Genomic DNA, 12821 nt, shown 5'->3' with positions numbered 1-12821 from the left:
GGAAGGAGAGAAAAAGGAGGTGGTATAAATGAGTAATAGTAAAAATGAGTGAATAATAACAAGTTATATTCAGTTAGATAATCTAATTCACTACTAAAAAAATGGGTAAAGAGACCCTTCTAAACTGGCATAATAGACCCCTTTTAAGGGGGTCTCAAGATAGGGGGTCACTTTTATTAAGAGACCCCCTCATCTAGAGGGGGTCTCTTTGTTACAAACAAGAGACCCTCAAGTAAGAAAGAGGTCTCTTATGTAAAGCATTATGAAAATAATTAAGAAGAGGAAGAGATCCATTCTTAAACATATGGGGTCTCTTTGTTAAATAAATTAAGACCCCATGTATTAGAAAAGGGGTCTCTTTGATATTTTTTTTTCCCCGCAACCTCAGACCCCTATTTCACCTAACGGGTGTCTTTGCCATAATACTATTTAAAAATAAATGGTACAGACCCAATATCTAACCTAACAGGTCTCTTTGATGATTTTTGATTAAAAAAAAATTACTGCTTATTAATATTGGTTAAATTTCAACAAAGCACCAATCGGAAAATAAACAAATATTACCTCCAAAATATTTTGTACAAATAATTACAAATTATTCATTCATGATCAAAATTTTACGTCTAAAAGTACAAAATTGTGCAAGTACAAGAATAAAATCTCGTTTCAACCTATATAGAAACATTAAAAAGTGACTCCGTATATTATGAAGTAACCGTAAATTTTACAAATGGACAATGTTAACCGTCAATCTTTACGGATGGGGAATTACACACTAGCCCGAAGCAGCAATCATCCACACTCCTGCATAGACTAACTATTGAATAATTCAACCAAATTTACACATAATGTAATAAATCTTAACCAACACAACAGATGAATAAATAAGTCTTACAATTTAGGACAAATTACCGTATTTAATTAGCAGCCTTCTTAGCAACACCTTGCAATCACTTTTGTGTGCCTTGGTAGAACTGAAAGATCGATCATCATCCCGAAATTCAATGACCGACTAGCTTTTCCTCTACCTTGACGACCAAAAGTGTCGCGCCCTCTCAAAGACAAACTAGCTTGACTACCTCCAGTCTGGTATATAGAAAAATCAAGAAGCAGAATGACTAAGCAAAAAGAGATGTGCAAAGACAATCTAAAACCAATTGAATATTATGCAAATTTTCTTTAAACTATAGGAGTTGGGATATTTCCATCCATATTGGACTTTGATTATTGTATCTTAATACATAAATACGTCATTTACCATGCTTTCAATCAGCACCTGAATTTAACATGTGAACTTATACGAAAATTAATCTACATTGCACCAGTAAAGATCCTGTACATAACAGCTCCACATACCACTGTTGGAACGATAAGGCCGAACAACAGAAAAATTCACATCAACTATGTAGGACCAAATTAGATCTTACCACAACATTGGCATGCCTATTACACTAATCTGCAAAGAAACATTCATTACGACACACCATCAATAGAGATAGTCAATTTGTTTCAAAATAAGTCATGCCTCTACGTTTTAGTTCAACAACCAGCCAGTAACACTGGATCATTGTCAATGCAGGTTTAAAACTATCCAGAACAGCAAATACTATGACTAATTATTTCAAGAATACAACAACTTCAAAAAAAAATAGTTTAGTTTTCATCTTAATGTACGAGTGAGAAAGGTCATACAACCGAGACCACAAACAATCAATTTTAGGTTTGAGCAACCGATATCCCACAAGAAATTAACTCCTAGCAAAGGCAATCGGTTGATGGCGTTCAATAATCTGGATTGGGATTGTTAAAGTTGGTCAAGTCAGTTTCAGGCCGAACAAAAGAAGCTAAGTTCAATAAAAATAAATTACAAGATTGAACTTATAAGCATCTACCTGACTCAAAGAACATTCTGAAAACATCTCCTAGGTGATGTAATACATAACTGCTCTCAGGCATAAAAAATTTACAAACACCTAAACTAGTCACCTGTATTTAACAGTGGAATGAAAACATTAATCCACACACATGTACAAGTATAAGACTTCCATCTAGAGAGAAGTGAGAGAGGTGCAGTAATGATCTGAAAATATAAGACAAGATACGGAAGAGTTAAGGTAACATTTAGGGACTAAAATTTGGCCTTTTTCACCTTTTGGGGACTAACTTTATTTTTTACACCCTTAGGCACGCACTTCCCAATTTCGGCGAGTTAACCAACTGTTAACTAAATTTTGATTGATTTATTTTTTCAAACGTTTAATCATTATAGGTCAGTGAGTAACACAAAATGAGTTGGGTACCAGACTTTGATAAAAATTTGTAAAAGCACGGCATTGTAACACAAAATTATCAAATACGCCAGCGCAGCTGATAGAAGTTCAATAATGAGTTGGGAAGTTTTTGTTCAGTATAACTTCAAGATTTAGTAACAAGGTAGAGTTCATGGACAATTATTCTTCAATAGACTGAACCTGTGGTCACAAAATTATCAAATACGCCAGCGCAGCTGATAGAAGTTCAATAATGAGTTGGGAAGTTTTTGTTCAGTAGAACTTCAAGATTTAGTAACAAGGTGATCATCTACTAGAGTTCATGGACAATTATTCTTCAATAGAGTGAACCTGTGGTCACTTCTCTCATCATTTCCTCTCCTACGTACTAATTACATAAACTATTATTCAGAATGTGTAAAACACAACCTTAGGCTCACAAATACACCAGCTTCTCTCTCTTCATATACTACTGCATTAAGATTGCCTTATTCTTAAGAGGACAACTATCTCCTTGGTAAAACGTAGGTGCAATAGATTCTATCATCTTGAGATGTTTAGCAGCCTAAATTTAGCCGCCTAACTCACAATTAGTTTATGATAAATTTCAGCTGCCCAATTTTGATAGATTTTTATCTTAAAAGCATCATTCAACCTCTCATATCCATCGATTTCGTCCCCCTTTGTTCTACCGAAATAATCCAATTTTTTTTAATCAAACCGTAAGTATAGACTTGGGTTTTTTTTTCAGCTCAATTTATTTTGATCAGTATCTCCCACGAATTTTGCACAATCAGTTTTCACAATTTGATGCATCAACTACCTAGAATGCCAGAATTATGCTTAAATTTTGTTAATTTTAAAACCATAAACCCTAACTCAACACTAACAATAAACAACTCAATTACGAGGAACAAACAAAAGAACCGAAAGAATTACAAAAATCTCTTGATTCAAAGCTCCAAAGGAAGAAGAAAATGAAAGGAAGCGTACCGCCAAACCTTATAAGCAATACGACTCGTTTTTCTAAAGAGTAGCAAGGGCCGCCTCCTTCCTCTCAGATCTAGAGGTAAACTCAACATTTCTATCAATGGAAACAAGAATAAATTCAAGCAATTTCAGATACCATCCTAGATGTATTGAATCGAATTAAAAACCCTAATTCACCCAGATGAAAAATAATCGAAAATTTTCTTCAACTTAACTTTGAGCTTGCGATTCATCCTTTGTATGTTAGATATGTTATTTGAGCTCAGCGACTGGACTCTCCGTACAAAACCTCCATGGATCATACAGATTTTAATGTCGAAATTTACGTTATTGAAACTCAACCATTGAAATTTTCAGCTCAATTTATTTTGATCAGTATCTCCCACGAATTTTGCAGAATCAGTTTTCACAATTTGATGCATCAACTACCTAGAATGCCAGAATTATGCTTAAATTTTGTTAATTTTAAAACCATAAACCCTAACTCAACACTAACAATAAACAACTCAATTACGAGGAACAAACAAAAGAACCGAAAGAATTACAAAAATCTCTTGATTCAAAGCTCCAAAGGAAGAAGAAAATGAAAGGAAGCGTACCGCCAAACCTTATAAGCAATACGACTCGTTTTTCTAAAAAGTAGCAAGGGCCGCCTCCTTCCTCTCAGATCTAGAGGTAAACTCAACATTTCTATCAATGGAAACAAGAATAAATTCAAGCAATTTCAGATACCATCCTAGATGTATTGAATCGAATTAAAAACCCTAATTCACCCAGATGAAAAATAATCGAAAATTTTCTTCAACTTAACTTTGAGCTTGCGATTCATCCTTTGTATGTTAGATATGTTATTTGAGCTCAGCGACTGGACTCTCCGTACAAAACCTCCATGGATCATACAGATTTTAATGTCGAAATTTACGTTATTGAAACTCAACCATTGAAATTTTCGAAAATTAGGGGTTTTCATTCAATTTCGGCGAGCAGCAGAAATTGGTGATATTGAGGATGATTATGGAAAATAAGTTAGGGGTTTTGATTGAGAACAAAGGATTGCAAAGTTTGGGACTGATCGAATTCGCAGATCTAAAATGGGGGAGTAGGGGTTGGTTTTCGTTGGTAGAACGAAGGGGAAAAGAAAATTAGGCTCTGACTTCTGATTCCATGTTCTACAACGAGTATGCCGTATTAATTAAATTAAGAAACAGACCCCTCATGGGAGTTAACGGCTCTCCTCTTTTTTACTTAGTGGACCCCGCACGTATAAGAGACCTTTTATCTAGTGTAGCGTTATTCGACGTCCGCGTACGTTAAAATCGCCCGCGTTTTTAATATGAAATGACACATTTACCCTTATCAAATATTACCCCTCTCTTCATTTTTTTCACATCTCTCAACCTTCCCCCTACAGCAGGTTGCACTATCATCCCGTCGGAAGCCATAATTTCCGGCGAACTTACAATTCCGTTGGAAAACCTCTTTACTCCTTTGGCTACAATCAATTATCGCCGAAAAACGTAATAAACTAATATTTCTCGCCGGAACTTAATCCTACAACTTGACCAATACCCCTTCGTCGACGGAGGTTGATAATTTCTCGACGGAAAATTATGGGTTCAATGCAAATTGAAACAAAATACAGAATAAAAACAGATTTTTTTACAAAAAAAATTGAAATCTTCCCTTTGAAATCCCACCGCACAACCTTTGCGGTGGAAGCCATGGCCGCCGTGCACAGACTTTGCGGGGGAAGCCATAGCCTCCGCGCAAAGGGTGTGCGCCGACTACAAGGAGCTCCGCGGCGGCCATGGCTTCCCCCGCAAAGGCTGTGCGCGGCATCCCAAATTAAAAAAATAAAGATAAATTCATATCTTCGGCGGGTTTTGCTTACCGTTTGGATTAGTGGAGGGCACACGACGGGGAGTTTGGTTGAGCGGAGGGCACACTGATAGAATATTTTAGCAAATCAAATAATATCTTTTGTGTTATGAATATTATGTGGATGCCCATTATACCCTTAATATATTTCCGAAATATTCTAGATCTTAGGGTTTATTGTTTACTAAGCAAACCCTATTATATTGTATGTATATATACCGCATTGTTCATGGAATAAGACACACAGTTATTCTCTACCAATTTCTCCTCCCTTATCTCTGTATTTCACAACACGTTATCAGCACCAACCCTACCCGACTGAGCAAACGAATAAACAAAAGAAATCATCGTCATTGATGTAAGTGTTATCATCCAATTGTCGTATTATTTAAATTTTGTTTATGATCGAGATACATTGTAAATTTATTGTGAGCAACTCTGTATACTACACGGAGTACGGACTAAAAGAAAATGAGTTTTGCTATCTTGTTTACTCCGTATAATTCTATTGTGGGGACAAATATCTAATTTGATTATCTTTACAATTAGCTTTCTTGTTCCTATTGCCTTGAGCGATTCAATGTTTCGTATGGAATAGCATGTAATACATACACCGTATTGATTGTCTATATTTTACGATTGATTTGATGTTAGTCTTTTATGGATAAGTCAATTTTTTTTAGTAAATCATTGTATATTACGGTGATAGACGACAACACTTTTGTGGAATAAAGAAATCTTTGATTAATTTAAATTGAATTGTCTAGTAGTTAGGATCTACAACAATTCCGCTTTTTCTTTTTCATAAATTGGTTGATGGATATTGAAATTCCTTAATTCATGATTTTTCTTAATTACAAGAGTTATTTGTCGTACACTTTTTAAAATATGATTCACTTCTTCCTTTGATTTTGGGTTATATTTGTTATCTTATGGCGTTAGATTCGGAATATTGGTTTTAATTCGATTAATCAATCTCTGTACTTTTAGTTTTATTGATGATCATTGGCAATAATTTGTTGACACATGAATTTATTTTATTATTTGTTCTCCACGCATGTCATGAATACTTTCATGTACGAGTCATCATGAATATGTTAGAAACTAATATCAATAACTCGTCTTGAATTTTGAATTTGATATTGTTTTGAGCAATACATATGTCTAGCATTGCCATTTGTTGCCTAAAGTATATGGATCGAGTTGAAGTCATATTTTTCCTATACATGCCACAATTTGTGTTGTAAATCTACTTAGCCGAAGCTTCTTTATGCAAGTTGCTTGTTTGGAGTGTATTCCTATTTATTGCTACGGTTAATTCATATCATGGTTAAGGTTAAGTCTTGTTTATACATGAGAATGACTATGTTTAGATCTTAGATAATTTGACTAGTGAAAAGAGATTTAAGAAATATTCGGAACTTATATCTTGTCTCCTTATGGCTGAGAAAAATAACGAGCTATTGATAAAAAATCATGAATCACGCCCAACTGGTTCTACTCTATTCCCTGAAGCGAATGCGACATCTCATTATGGAAAAGAAAAATATCATGCCAACAGTAGTGGTCGAGTACGTAGGCGTTGATATGAATATGGTCGAGGTCGAGGTCGAGGTGGTTCTCTCAAGAACTCATATTCCTACCAGAAGTGGGTCTTGCTCTTCTTTGAAGATAATCGTAATCAAAGGTATTATAGATTGAAATGCAAATATATAGCCTTGACTTTTGTTTATAAGTTGAAATAGGTTCACGACTTAAGTTTAGACTTTTGACCATTAAAGGCCCGCGGACCTTTTGGAGAAATACAAGAAAATATGACATAGAAAACTATAATAGCTAGTTTCTAAATCTTGTTGCCAAGATACTCTACTTTTCTTTCATGAAACTAGTGTGGTCCTGCAGACACGATATTTTTGGGAGATATTTAAGAGTGTTTTTAAATATTTATATATTGTCTTTTTGATGGATGAGACAAATAACGAAATCCTGAAGAAAAGTATTATTATCACGTTCAATTAGGTAAACCATTCCCAGAAGTGAACGGGAAATTGTATGACTAAAGATAGTGAAGATAATGTCAATAGTCATGATCGAGGATGTGAAAGTAAAATATAGTATAATCATGGGTGAATAAATGAGTACAAATGTAATTTCAAAATACACTTATACACACTAGAAGTGAGATTGTAAATGATGACAATCAGGTAAAAGTTAATGATGAGAAAACTCAAACTTTATATTTTTGGTTGGTCGCGGAGAAAATATTAAATAAAAGTTGGGCCCATTACACCAAAACATCTTGTTGAGCTTTATTAGTACTCATCACAAATTCACAAGGGAATAAATTATAGATAAACATGGTGTATAAAGATAATGAAAACATATGTCTAATAGACATTGTAGCACGCCCTCCGAACCAAATTTATATACATCCAAGGATAAGGGGGAGATAGCTCTCAACATAATAAAATTAGTAGTATAAGACCAGGATTAGAATACAATATGTTAAACTTGGTACAAATATTTGATAATGTCTTATTGACTCGCTCGATGAGCATGAGTACTATACTACATTCTGAAGATGTATACTTTTGCGATATGTACCAAAGTTGTAATGTATACTCTTGAAGAGTACAAGCTATCTTCCATAAATTTTGTTTAGATTGTCTTGCTGTTAAAATTGAGACACCAGTTTGTGTCGTTAGATCACATCACAATATGTTCAAATTATAGTATTTTATAATTACAGTGATCACTTTGAGAAGATAACCAGTAGTTATCGAATGAAATACTTTATATGATATTATATACGCATGATGTGATAATCCAGGCCATATGGGTTTAAAAACACCCGTTATGAGAATTTGAAAATTCTTGTCAAATAAAATTTTATGTGCTGACACTCCCTCATATGTTGTATATATTCAAAGGCAGGACAAAATGATGAGGTTGAGTTGTATTTCAATCGAATAGTTATAATGAATCGATTGAGAAGATAAATACAAGAGATATTAATGATTTTGAAAAATTGTATAATGATAGGTGATTTAAAGTTCACCATGATAGTAAGTGACCCGAAGTTCACCAAAATGGTAGTAGGTGACTTGAAGATCACCAATAAGTTTACAAGTGTTTTGTGATTGATTTAAGTATCATAAATAAGCATCATAAATCTCTTGATCGGGGCAATCATACGTCAGCATGAAAAGAGAAAATATGAAGAAAACAACTGCATATTATATCTACTCCCCATAATCAATGTTGATCTCCAGAAGAGAACAAAAGTATGTAATATTTATCAAAATACACGTTGAAAAGTGTATTATTTAGTTGGTGAAATTTTTTATGCCCCATAACATATTGAAAATATTTTCCCAACTTAGGGGGAGACGAGCAAGAATAAGTTGGCAAAATTGAAAGATAATAAATTGATCCCCATATGAGTAAGTGTACATGCCACCTTTATGTCCTCGAAGTATGTTTGGACATAAATATCTATGACTTGATTGTGTTAAATTGTTACATGTTCAAAGGCATAAATGTGTATGATAGTCATAGTGCTCGATGTTACATATAGTAAGTTTTGAGAAATATATATCTTGCTAATATTTATTTAAATCTCTACACCTGAAGTGTAGATTATATATACGGTTCCAACATAGTGACTATATGAAAAGCATGGCAAGATAATGCAGTTGATGATATTTTTGAAAATAAAGAAAACACTATTAATTATATAGTGTATGAAATACCCTTGAAGTGGTATAGATATCTGAACAATAATAGATGGCCCGTGAGAAAAAATGAATGGTACCTATTGAATAAGTATTCAGATATCATTGATGAATAGCATGCAAAATATATGTTGAATAATTTTGATGATACCGGTAGGTGATGGAACCGTAATATAATGCATATGCGAGAAATAATGGATTTTGAATAGGGGATCGTAAATCTATGTCTGTTTCGATGTAGACATAACTATAATGATCAAATGAGCTCATGGACCTGAAGTCCAACAAGTTATGGATTTGAAATATCCACACTGTACAGTGTTTTGCATTTGAGTCTTACATTCATATACATGTGTAGTTAATAGGTTAATGCATCATTCATCATACATTTAGATTGTTTTATGTTTTATCATGGTATGATGTAGAATTATCTAGTTATAATTTCATATAACATGTTTCAAAAATATTATGATGTCGTATATGAAATGTGAATCCAAAGAATAGTAAGACGGATTTGCAACTTTATGGAAATTTATAAGATGAGATTCTTGCTTCATTGGGCTATTAGTTGCAAAAGAAATATAGTACCGATTTAATAGTATGTTGTGAATCATGCAAATAAGAAAAGTTCCTGAAGAACTTATACATGATGTTCTTAAACATCTAGCCCTGTGAGTTTTGCATATGAATATCACAACACATTGATGAGATATTATCAAAATTTTAAAAGAGTATTTTTGAAATGACAATTCAACCTGAAGTTTGAGTACAGAGTTATGAAATACACATATTCAATTATTCAAAGAAGAATTCTTGTACAAATATGAATCATCTTAAAATATAAGATAAAAGTATGTAATGTCCTTATGATAAATTTTATTTTATGGTCCAGAAGAACCATAGTATAAATAACATTATTAGCTATATTATACCTTCAAGTTGGACGATGATATTGTTATTTATCTATAATTTTAATGACCAAAGAAAGTTTGATCATTATTGATTGAAAACTACCATTTATGACCTCCAGAAGAAGGTATATATGTCCAATATGTATGGATAAGTTTCATACAAGAAAATGTATCTATCTAAGGTGAAGCTAAAGTATTATGCATCGAGAAACTCGAAAACAAACGTATCGAATGAGATAGAGAAAAACAAATGATCTTACAGGTATTATTTTCAAAGCATTGGTGATAAAGATATTCACTTCATCTGTTCAAGTGGAAAATTGGAGATTCAGGTTAAATTTTGAGAATCAATTTTCAAGGAACTCCATGCTGCTACATTTGAGAACTTACTCAACAATATTGGATCGATTGCACCAGAAGATTTCAAATGATGTATTCATCAGGGGGAGAAATACGCGTTGCACTCTTTTTCCCTTAACCAAGGTTTTGTCCCACTGGGTTTTCCTGGTAAGGTTTTTAACGAGGCAACATCTCAAGCGTATTATGAAGAATGATGTACTCTTTTTCCTTCACTAGGTTTTTATCCCACAGGGTTTTCCTAGTAAGGTTTTAACGAGGCATAATCTTCAATAATGGACATCCAAGGGGGAGTGTTATGAATATTATGTGGATGCCCATTATACCCTTAATATATTTCCGGAATATTCTAGATCTTAGGGTTTATTGTTTCCTAAGCAAACCCTATTATATTGTATGTATATATACCGCATTGTTCATGGAATAAGACACACAGTTATTCTCTCCCAATTTCTCCTCCCTTATCTCTGTATTTCACAACATTTTGCATTTATTTGTAATTATATTAATTATATTCAGTTACCTAATGTATAGCTGATTAGTTGTAATTGTACATATTCAGTTCCCAATTAGGCGTAATTGTAGGCTACATATTCTGTTGAACACTTTGTATATATGACAGTTTTTGTCATCATTAATCAATCAAGGACTAACATTCCAACACACACGACGGGGAGGACGAACAGAGAAGGAGGACGAAACAGAGAGGCGAGGACGAATGGGAGACAGAAAACTGAGAGGGGAGGAGTAGTGAGGGAGGCAGCGCATATGTTCTCGGTGCCCGGAGTGTTTTTGGGTGCCCGGAGTTCTTAACAGAGAGGGGAGCAGAGGTGAGGAAAAGGTGAGGAGGGAGGGGTAAACTCGTACTTTAACGTAATAAACGAGGGCGTTTTTAACGGATCAGGGCGTCGAATAAAAATCCCCTTTATCTAAGGTAGTGGGTCTGTTTTGTATTTTCTATTGTTTAGTAAGTGGGCCCATGTTACTATAAGAGAACCGTTATTTGTAATATGAGGTCTTTTTCACTATAGAGACCCGTTAATTCATCTAAAGGGTCTGTTTTAAGGGATCTCTTTAGACATTTTTTTAGTAGTATAAAAACATGTCTTTTCTAAATAATATTCCTATTCACTATGTTGTCTACTGTTCTTTGTTTTTTGGTTGTGAATAATACTTAGTTACTTAATTTCAGTTATAATTTGTTGTATGTTGTTATTCTTGATTAGGGATGGAGAGGAGGATGAGATTACTCTCGATCAAAACAATAAAGAGATATGTTGAAACAAACACAACTCAATGAAGAATAGTGTTTAAGATAGGTTTGAATACAAGCTTAAAGAATCACTCTTAAAGCAAAGTATTCTGTTTTTAGTTAAGGAAGTGAATCACTCTCAACCTAAACTAAAAAGAGTTTAATTAACAAAATAAGTGAATCACTCTCGAATCTTGTTAATTGGATTGAATTCTTGTAGTTTTACCTCCCAAGAGATTCGTGCAAGTTAGAATAAAAACACCGAGTTTTTAATCTTTAAACACAACGGTTTATAACAATGTTTTTCAACTTTCAAATATTCCTTCTTTGATACCCAAGCTTACATATATATTACATGAGCTAAAAGACTTAATTCATCAGAAACTAAGCCTTACACACTAAGGAAATAAATAAAGCAAAGAAATTACAAAATATCTCCTAAAACTGACTGAAATCAGCCCACCTTCCACTTGCTTGCTTCCTTCTCTTCATTGGACGAATTTGTAAAGTAGGGAACCTATAGGAACCTTTCCTATACATGAAGACATCTCCAACCAAGAAAAGAAATCATTGATTTGCTGCAAAAAGCCTCCTGCCCAAATCAGAATAAAAGGAAGGCTTCTTTTGTGTTAAGCAAATGGGAAGCTTTCCTAGCTAGGAAGGAAAGCTTAGAATTGGGCCAAATTCTGCAACTAGATTAAGCACCTTTATGAATAAGCTGTGAGCTTATTATACCTTGCTTTACACGTCCCAAAATGCTTCCGTACTAAGCTAAATACAACCAGTTTTACGAAATCGTAAATTATAAAAACTGTTTTAAGAGCTAAGTAATTAATGAGCGTAATTAGTCAAAGCGAAGCATGTTTATGACTTGATTAACAATAATTATCATTAAGCACCTCAATCACACACCTTACCAACACCCATCAGGAGCTCCTTGCTTCACCTACTTAGCTTTATTTCCTTCATTGCTTAATACGAGCACACTAGTACTAATCTTTAGGCCATGGATCTCTCCTTTATTGTGATTAAGATTAGTACTTAGCAACACTTGTGGATTGGTATCTGATTTTACATCATCCTCCCCTTCTTCAAAAGGAAGTGATCTCAATTCTTGCACATCTTCATCTTCTAATTAAGGGGATAAGTCACCTATATTGAATGTTGATGCCACACCATATTCTCCAGGAAGATCTATCTTATAAGCATTATCTCCATACCTCTCAAGGACTTTGAAAGGCCCTTCAGATCTAGGCATGAGTTTGTGCTTCCTTTTGCTTGGAAATCTCTCCTTTCTTAAGTGAATCCACACCAAATCTCCAGGAGAAAACACCCTTGGTTTTCGGTTCTTGTTTTCTTTCTTCTTATACATCTCATTTGCCTTCTCTATGTTGGTGCGTATCTCTTTGTGTACTTTCACCATAGCTTC

The 12821-nt window shown here is 33.9% G+C and overlaps 1 long non-coding RNA gene across 6 annotated transcripts; it reads right to left on the bottom strand.

The window, feature by feature from the left end:
* Window positions 1-542: 542 nt before the first annotated feature.
* On the bottom strand, window positions 543-4446 carry LOC110795415 (uncharacterized). 6 transcript variants are annotated; one of them, XR_008927737.1, is made up of 5 exons: window positions 4072-4445; window positions 3860-3950; window positions 3264-3689; window positions 913-1086; window positions 543-804 (listed from the first exon to the last, which is right to left on the bottom strand). It is a non-coding gene; the product is annotated as an uncharacterized lncRNA (long non-coding RNA). The 6 variants fall into 6 exon arrangements; XR_008927739.1 differs by having other exon boundaries at window positions 3868-3950; XR_008927735.1 differs by having other exon boundaries at window positions 543-817; window positions 3860-4446.
* Between the last annotated feature and the right edge of the window lie 8375 nt (window positions 4447-12821).

The sequence above is a fragment of the Spinacia oleracea genome, chromosome 2 (genome assembly GCF_020520425.1).
Source record: "Spinacia oleracea cultivar Varoflay chromosome 2, BTI_SOV_V1, whole genome shotgun sequence".
Taxonomy (NCBI): domain Eukaryota; kingdom Viridiplantae; phylum Streptophyta; class Magnoliopsida; order Caryophyllales; family Amaranthaceae; genus Spinacia; species Spinacia oleracea.
This window is presented reverse-complemented; position numbering and strand designations above follow the sequence as displayed.